Here is a 10,097-nt window from a genome sequence, read left to right as displayed (position 1 = left end):
CTGAATTGATGGCCTTTTTAAAACTTAATGGCCTTTTTCCTAAATCTCATCATTCTTGACCCTTCACTAACTTTTGAAACTGTCAATCAACTTCTCTTTTATGCTTTCTTCTACTATTCTCGTCTAGTTCTCCTGCTACCAATCTGATCACTTTTCAATCTCTTTTACTGGATCTTCATCTGAGTCATGTCCACTAACTGGGATGTCTCAGTGAGTTCCTCTGTTTCTTGTAGTCAGTCCACCCAAAGTATTAGGTGCATACCACATGACATTCACTGTCTTAAGATCTGAGAATACAAACACAAGCAAAAAGAAAAACAGCCTCTGACCTGAAGGGACTTACATTCTAACAGGGAAGACAACACATAAAAGAAAGCTGAAAAGTGGGGTGTGAGAGGAAGAAGGTATCTTGCACAAGAACGTGATGGAAGATACCAGATTATAATCTGGTGAGAAATGAAGAGATGGCTGACCTGAGTGGCCTCCTCAACTGGATGTTCTAGAAGAAGCCATTAAATCAGAGGGAGAAAATACAGGAATTGAGGCTGTCTTGGGTCCTCTTCTCTCCTCCCTTTCACACCCTTTAACTTCGTGACTACATTAGCTCCCTTTTCTGCTCTCTCTTAAATCTAGTGCTTTCTTTCTGTGGGTTATTTCCATTTCATTTTTGTACTTAGCTGTTTCCATGGCTTCTCTTCTATTAGATAGATTCTAGAGAGCAGTGCCTGACTTTCGACTTTCTTTGTATTCACAATGCTAAGTAGCACATTGCCTGACATATAATAGGCACATAATAAATATTTACTTACTCACCTACTGACTTCTGGTTAAACACCATTCCCATGTTTGAAAAGCTCTCTATTTGTCTCCTTATCCTGACTTGGGCCTGGAAAATTAAACTTTATCATTGTTTCTTTCTCTTGAATTTACTAATACTCAGTTGTGTATATTTTTCTAAATCTTTGAGGAAGAGTTGTGGAGGAAAGCCCAGTCATGTACTATTTCTTTCTATTCCACTATTTCAATCTTAATCCCCTCCATTTACTATATAATCCAGTGACATTGGCTTTCTTGCTATTTTTCATGGCAGACACTTCATCTCTTGACACCATGTATTTTCTAATCTATTTGTTCTATAAGTAGTTATCTCTACCATTCACTGGATCCCACATTGAACAACTTTAAAAAAAAGAAATCTCTCCTAATAATTATATACAAATATATAATAATATATTATATTATAATAATAGTTATAATATAATTGTTGTTATGTTATAATTATAATTATAACAAATTCCCATATGGTCTATGTCCAAAAAATATGTCTCATTCTGCATTCTAAGTCTATAACTTCTTTCTCAGGAGGTGGGTAGCATATTTAATTTTAGTCTGCTTTTACTCCACAAAGTTTTATTTTCTTAATTTAATTTTTAGGAAATATTTATATGTTATAATATTTAGAATGTTCTATGAGATATTTCTATGAAGTAATGAAATATCACATAAGCCATATGTAAAAATCAGTCTTTTGCAATTTGAAATTATCCTCTCTCCTTATTTTTTTTTACTTTATTTTATTTTATTTTTTTTTAAATTTTCAACAACATTTTATTTAATTGGAATATTAACAAATAACATTTTCAATGTGATTTCTATCATTTGTGATTCAGCTGTTGTTGTGCTTTGCAAGATTCACGTGAACTCGATGCAATAACTCCATATTGCCATCAATTTTAGCACATTCACTCTTTATGCATTAAATCAAGTGTGCTGCATCTGTGACTTTTATTGAGTACACCTTCTCCTTTAGCAAACCTAGAAAAAGAAGTCAAGGGGGCTAATGTCTGCTTATATTCCAAATATTTCAAAATGTGCATTTTTGCCTTTGTGTCCAGACTTTAGGGACACCCTGTATATTGTCTCCCTCTCATTAGACTATGAGTTCCTTGAGTGCCTGGACTACTTTTTTTTTTTTTAATTAAATAAATTTCTTTGTTTATTTTTAGTTTACCACACACAGTTCTACATAGTTTTGAGTTCCAGTTTTTCTCCCCTCCCTCCCCCCTCCCTCCCCAAGACGGCATGAAGTCCCATATAACTGTCATGTATAACTTCGCATTGAATTAATTTATGCTCTAGTCAGGTCGTGGAGAAGAATTTTGACCAATGGAATGAATCATGAGAAAGAAGAAACAGAAGCATAAAAAAAAAAAAACCCAAAAACGAAAACAAAAGAGAAGCAGAAAAGGCGAGCATGTAGTGTGCCTCAGTCTGTATTCAAACTTCGCAGTTCTTTCTCTGAATGAAGATAGCATTCTCCATCGTGAGTCCCCTGGAGTAAATTTAATTTAAATTTATTTATTTAACATATTTGGTTTTCAGCATTGATTTTCACAATAGTTTGAATTACAAATTTTCTCCCCATTTCTACCCTCCCCCCCACTCCAAGATGGCTTATATTCTGGTTGCCCTGTTCCCCAGTCAGCCCTCCCCTCTATCATCCCCCTCCCCTCTCATCCCCTTTTCCCAGAGGGCAGGTGAGGGGGGAATGAGTGAACCTTGCTCTCATCAGATTTGGCCTGAGGGGGAATACCATACATCCTCTCTCCTTACTAATGCTTTAAAAATCATACCACAAATATTTCTCAATTAACTTGCCTCACTAAACTTTTCTTTGTAATAATGAAGAAGCAGTTTAAACAAACAAACACACAAACCTTATCTGACAGAGTATACAGCATTCTACATTCACATCCTTTATCTCTCTATGAAGAGACCCATCACTGAGATGAAGATTGTTCACTACATTTAATTGGATTTCCACTACCCTTAAATGTTGTTTGCACTTTAATTAATGTAGGTATTGCATATTTAGGTCCTTCGTACTGCAACTAACAATATTTACACTATCTCATGAATTATCATATTATTCTCATTTGCACTATTCCAAGTTATAATATATGTAAAATATGGCCATTGGTTCCAGTTCAATGGAAATATATATTATGTCATTCTTCTGATCCTTCTTACTTTGTCCTCATCATTGCTCATATTCATCATTTCTAAAGACACAATAAAATCTCATTACATTCATGTGCCATAATTTTCTCGTCATTCCCTAATGGATGGGCACCTACTTTGTCTCTAGTTCTTTTTTTCCCGCAAAAATGCAGTTTTAATATTTTAAAATGTATAGCACCTGTGTGTGTTTTACCTCCTTCAGGTATGTAAGCCCAGAAATGGGACTGCTGGGTCAAATGTTATGAACAGTTTAGGGATTTTCTCACCTAATTTGAAATTACTTTCCACCGACAATTGCTGCTCCACAAATAGCGTATTAATGTGCATGTCTTCCTACAGCTCCTCTGAAATAGGTGTGAGGTAAAACCACAAATTTGTTACCTTTTTTAATATAAATTTTTGTTGCTATTAGTGAATTTGGATACTCTTTGATACTTAATAATTTACAATTCATTTGTAAACGTTTTCATATTTTAATTACTTTCTATTTAAATTCATTATTTTAAAACTGTTTCTTCATCTGTAGAACTTGCTTGTCTTCTTACTATGTAAGGTATAGGCAGTGCCATAATATGTTACTGTGCTTCCATCAAACACCTTAAACCTGACCCCAAAAAAGCCATTTATAGAAATGAAAAGGAAACTGTTTCCATCATCCACACAATCCTATATTTCTCTATTGAGACTTTTCTTTTTGTTCATATAGCACTTTAAAAATTCACTAAAGGGAATAATTACATAATAATGAGTGAATGGACTCCATGTTCTAACTATACAATCATTCTTTTTCTCCTTATTTCATAGAATCATAGATTCTTAGATCTAGAGTTCGAAGGTATCTTAGACATCACTTCACTTCCTGGCCACAATTCCTAACCATACTGCCTCCACTCCAGCAATCACCAGTGCCCCTGACCCTGCCCCATGTCTTCCCCAACAGAAACTTGGACTCTACCCAGGCAACTACTTGGAGAACAGAGAGATGAGATTTCACTTTATCAGGCCCAGAACTAAGCCTCTATTTCATTTGCCAAACCCTAACTTCCAATGCAACCACCACCACCACCACCCCCCATTACAGTTCCCCTTTATCTGTTACCCTCCTCTATTAGAAGCTCCTTGTGGTCAAGGGCTGCCTTTACTATTTGCATTTTGATCCTACAGTTTAGCATAGTGTCTGACGTATGGTAAGTTATTGATCAACCCTCCCCCCTTCTAATTTTCTTAAACACATCATTTTTTGTTGAAGAAACTAAGGATCACACAAGTTAAATGATGCCTGATCCAGGAGTCCAAGTATGATTTTGAAAGCACTTAAAGTAGCCGTAAGGAAGTAAACTTTTCTGATATAGGTGATTCAGACCGTAGTAATTATTAGGTCTCCAAACCACTTGTATCCAAAGCATTGACTAGGCCAGAGGGTCTGCACATTGAAAATAGTCCTCTGTCTAACTTCCATTTGATAAGAAAATTACTTATTTCAGTTTGCAACAATCCATTCTATGACTCCAAGCATGTATATGTAGTCATTTACCTTAGAGAAGATCGTATCATAGCCTCAACGCAATATCAAGTATTCTAACTTGGTCCTCTATTTACAAAATAAGATTAAATACTCATGATGCCTTTCCCTTGTATTCAGTGAAGAACAAGGCCGAGGAAATAGAAAAATGGTTTAGAGTACTTTCTGATGACCCAGTGCAATTTGATTTACTGATTCTGCATTATTTTTAGTCTTCACTTAGAACTTAAAGAAAGCATATTGCAAAGGGTCAGTGGCTAATACTTAATTCTTTCTAGGGTCTCATAAAAAGTAAAATCATTTTAAAGCTTCAGGGAACTATGTCTTATATAAATTTATTTATTTATACTTCCTGAGCTCTAGCTAATGCTTTTGGATATAATAGGGACTTAAAATATCTTGAATCACAACAATAATACTTGATATTTATATAGCAATTTAAAGTTTTCAAATTACTTTACATATATTGTCTCACTTGGGCATCACAACAATTTTGAATGGTAAGAGGAAAAGGTAATTCAAGGTATCATTATTATCCAAACCTGATTTTCCTCTTGATTTCCTAATTCAGATAAATGGCATGATAATATATCCATGCTGAAAACTTCAATTCTACTTTGACTTATTTCTTTCCTCCCACTTCCCACCTTATATTGAGTCAATTACCATCTAAATGGCAAACTAACTTTTGAAGCTCTCCATTTCTTTTAATTATCACTATTCTTCCACTTCTCAAATATTTGCTTAAGTTATTTTTATAGAGTCCTAATTTGCCATTACTTCATTCTATCTTACACAGTCCTGCCAAATTAATTTCCCTTTAGTACATATCTGACCACATGCCTTACCTACTGAAATGACTCCAGTGGCAATCTATTATCTCTAAGATAAAATATAAATTTCTACCTTTATCCTTTAAAGCACTATACAACCTGGCCCCAAGTTATCTTTCTACAATTCCTGGATATTACTAATTTCTCTATACACATATTTCAATCTAACCATATTGAACTTCTCTCTGTTCCTACTGTATGACACTCTACCTCTTGACTCCCTGTCTTTGCCCTGGCCATCCTCCCCACCTGGAAAGTGCCTCCTCCTTTTCTCTCTCTAAAAGGGTCCCTCTACTCTATTAAAGCATAGCTCAAGCACAATCTTCTATCAAGCATTTTTTTTATCCTCTCATCCCTTTGGAAATTTGAGTACCCTCCTCCAAACTACTTTGTTCATTTTATACATACATATACATATATATTTATAATTATTGCCTTTGCATTTATGTTATTTTTTCATTCATTTGCTTCATGCATTATGATGTATCTGCATATTCATCTACCTACAAATGAATATATTTTTGTAATCTATATTAAAATATTCTTCTTTGTATGGTTGTTGCTTAACATGGTGCTTGACTCATAATAATCACTTAATAAATAAATAATTATTGATTGAGTGGCTGACTGTAATTGCTCTAATTCTATTAAGCAAATAGAATTGTTTATAACCTCGTGCTTGGTCAGTTGAAATATTCACCCACTCATACTCATCCTCCAACATAGTCTCCCTAGGGTTTCACTGGCACATTAATCACAATTTTCATCGCATCACACACATAAGAAAAAATTTCATCAGCTTCCCTCATTGTACTGAAGAAAGATCAAGGTCCTTTGCATGACATTTAAGGTCATCTGAAATATTATCTGAATCTATCTGCCTAAGCTTATTTTAAGCCACTTCCCTTTCGGTACCTTCTTCTAGTCAAATCAAACAATACATCATGTCTCAAATACTTTCCATAATTTCTCACCACCCTGACATCTTTCAGGACATTTCATCTTAAAGAGCAAGAAAAAGGGAAGAGAAGAAAGAGAAGGAAGAGGAGGAGGAGGAGGAGGAAAAGGAGGAAAAAGAGGAAAAGGAAGAGGAGAGAAGATAAGTAGAAGGAATGAGAAACAAAGGAAGACAAAGAAAGTAAAAATGAAGGAAAGAAAGAAAAAAGAAAAATAATTCATAATCACCATTAAGCCTGTGTAATGATAGAATTATAATAGAAAACTAGAAAAGGGGTGTTAAGAACCAGAAAGTTTTTAGACAGTCTATAAACTATGAGTCAACAATGTTATTTAAGAGATGATATTCTTTATGAATGAACAGATATATGTATATATATATACATATATATATATGTGTGTGTGTGTATATATATATATGTGTGTGTGTGTGTGTGTGTGTGTGTGTGTGTGTGTGTGTATGTATGTATTTGGAGCCACTGGATCTTACCAATATTGACACTGTCACTTAATATAAAACTAGAAGATAGAACCTGTATCTAAATGGAAGAACAGCCTACATACTGTCCTTGGAAACAGAAAGATAAGAGGTGCCAGGAACGTGCATGAAGAGCCACCGGCCCTCTGCTGGGAGGCTCCAGGGGGCTGGGAGATGCCTGGGGCTTCCTCTTCGGCCATGTCCATCCCTCCCCAAACTCCGGCCCAGCCCAAGGCTCTGGCGGGCAGCCAGGCCTGGCCCGGCCGGAGGCCCCGGGGCGGCGGCCCTGATGGAGTAGCATCTGGTCTTGGACTCCTGCGTCCTGCCCCGGGCCCCTGACTCCCAACAGACTCTCGTTTGCAGCGCCTTCCTGAACCAGGCTAAGGAGAGTAGCCTCTGTCCTGCCTGACGCCCTCAACCTCGAGACCCTGGGGGCCGCGAGTCATCCTCAGAATTTTAGTTGGAGTAGTCTGGTGAGAGAAAAATGAATTCCTTTGCTGACCTGACTTCAAGTAACCTCACTTCATCAGTCAACATGACCAGTTCTTTGCCTGCAACAGTGCCCTATAAGTTCAATTCCACCAGTAGTCCTCCATCAATGTCAATAACTAGTCTTTTCCCAGCCTTGTTAGAATGCTTTGGTATAATCCTTTGTGGATACATAGCAGGAAGGGCCCACATTAAAACATCAACACAGGCCAAAGGACTAGGGAATTTTGTTTACCATTTTGCACTGCCAGCCTTACTGTTCAAAAACATGGTTATACTTAATTTTGCTAATGTAAATTGGTTGTTCCTTTATAGTATCTTACTTGCCAAAGCTGTTTCATTTTTATTGTGTGTGTGCTATCATTACTAGTAGCCCTTCCTGACAGTTGATTTAGCCAAGCTGGATAGTTCCCTATATTTACTACACAAAGCAATTACTTTGCACAGGGATATCCTATAGTTGAAGCTTTATATCAAACTACTTATCCAGAATACCTTGGGTACATTTATTTGGTGGCTCAAACATCTCTTATAATGCTAAACCCTATAGGGTTTATCTTCTGTGAAATCCAAAAATGCAAAGACAATTGTGATAGGTCTCAAAACAAAGTGAAAAAGTTGGACTTGGCTTTGGACTTCTCTGTGTGCTGCAGAACGCAATTATATTTATGGCCTTCATTAGAATTGCTTTCAATCTTCTTCTTGGCCAGAAGGCGTCAGTTTACTTAGAAAAATTTCTGGATGGTCTTGGGAGTTCTTTTTCTGGCTCAGCCCTATTTTATCTTCGTCTTACAATGGTGGGACAAATAAAGAAACTAAAGAAATCTACATTTGATGCAATAATTCTGCTCATCAAAGTTAAACCCTTGGTGATGCCACTTTTGTGTAGAGAAATGGTGGAACTCTTGGACAAGACCAATGGTATAGTGAACCATACCAGCTTATCCAATTATGCATTTTTATATGGAGTCTTTCCAATAGCACTAGGAGTGGCTGTCTTTGCAACACAGTTCAACATGGAAGTAGAGATTATATGTACATATTGCTTCAGAAATAGTTCGTTTGTAATAGTGCAGTAGTTTTTACAATGTAGAAATCAACATTATTTTCACGACTGTAACACAGTGATGTCACTTCAATAGAAACAGATTCCTGTGGGCCATATATTGACTTAGAAAACCACAGATTAACACCCTCTATGATGTATTTTTATTTATTTTGTTAAACATTTTCCAATTACATTTTAATCTGATTGGGGCAGCACTCAGGAGAGGGTTTTTAGTTTGACGTCTCTGATTTAACACATATATACTGATATGGAAAATATTTAGATACACATTAAATATGCATATGCATTATATACACAGAAACAGTATTTTTTCTATGTATGAAAAAACATTAAATCATCTTTATTCAGATTCTGTCTTGAGCCATTTTGAATTTTGTTTCTACCTTCTTAATTTTGAATTTTTGATAATTGTACTTAAGTACGTTATAGGAAAGAAGATTTTCAGTGTTTGAGATATCATTTCCATAAACATAATATATGTGAAAGTGTTTTATAACCACAAAATACTGTATAAATGTAAATTATGACCAATATGATTCAGCTTGCTAGATATAAAACTAAATTCAGCATAATACAACAAATATGCCTAACACTCGTGTTGTTCTAATTTTAAATTACTATCAATGATCTAGAGTAATATGTATAAACTTGTCATCTTCTAAAACATTGGTCAGAAAAGTTTTGAACTACTATGAATGAATATGACTATTTAAGGAAATATACCAGATAATGTTCTTGACAATTAAGTGTTGGAGATATATCCTTTTTAAAAACATTCTTTATCAAAAGGTAATTTTAAAATCAAGATGTCTAAAGTCTATATTTCAATTACCATGTAAGTTCCAAAAACTGCTTAGGAACTTCTTATATATTTGGTTTATATAAAAATATGGGATATAGTAAGAATTAACAGTAAAATTTTAAACTTTGTTTAGTATAAATAGAAACAGAAGTATAAAATTAAGTAATAAAGATTACACAAATGAACTATAAAAAAAAAGAAAGAAAAGAGGTGGCCCAACTGGTTTATCATGTGCCAAAAAGCAATGAGAAACATCATTTTATGGGCTATTGGTCATCTTCTATTACATTACTCATGATAAGCATTTGCAAAGAGAACACTCTAAAAATATCTTTAGCTTATTCACCCACTTCTATTCCAAAAAATGAACATATAAAGCAATTCTCAGAAGAACTCAAGATTCACACGATTAAATCATCTTATACTTTGATATTTGGTAACATCAATGAGAAGGTGAGACTAAGTAAGGAGGGTGAGAAGTATTTTAGTAAATGTAGACAAGTAATAAGAAGCGAGTGCAAATTCTCATAGATTACAAAAAAGAAAATCTTACATTTAGATAGTAGCAACATCTTGCGGGGGGCAGAATGGGGATAACTTGTAAATTCTACATGAGAAGCACTGAATAACATCATAAATCAAACTATTTCTTTTTTGTACTTTATTTAGTATTTATTTTTCCCCAGTTACATGTAAAAACATTTTTTTATGGAAAAATATTTTTAACATTTATTTTCAAAACTTTGAGGTCCAAAATCTCTCTCTTCTTTCCTCCCCACCCTCCTTCATTGAGAAGGCAAGTGATCCCATATAGGTTTATATATGTGTAGTCATGCGAAACATATTCATGATACTCATGTTGTGAAAGAAAACCGAAAAAAACTCAAGAAAACTAAAGAGAGCCAGAAAAAGTATAGTTTAGTCTG

The 10,097-nt window shown here is 34.9% G+C and overlaps 1 pseudogene; it reads left to right on the top strand.

Moving 5' to 3' along the window:
* Positions 1-7,295: 7,295 nt before the first annotated feature.
* Positions 7,296-8,379, top strand: LOC118829894 (annotated as a pseudogene).
* Positions 8,380-10,097: the final 1,718 nt, after the last annotated feature.

This window comes from Trichosurus vulpecula, chromosome 8, assembly GCF_011100635.1.
Source record: "Trichosurus vulpecula isolate mTriVul1 chromosome 8, mTriVul1.pri, whole genome shotgun sequence".
In the NCBI taxonomy this organism is placed as follows: Eukaryota; Metazoa; Chordata; class Mammalia; order Diprotodontia; family Phalangeridae; genus Trichosurus; species Trichosurus vulpecula.
Note: the sequence above shows the minus strand (reverse complement) of the source record. Positions and strands in the feature narration are given on the sequence as shown.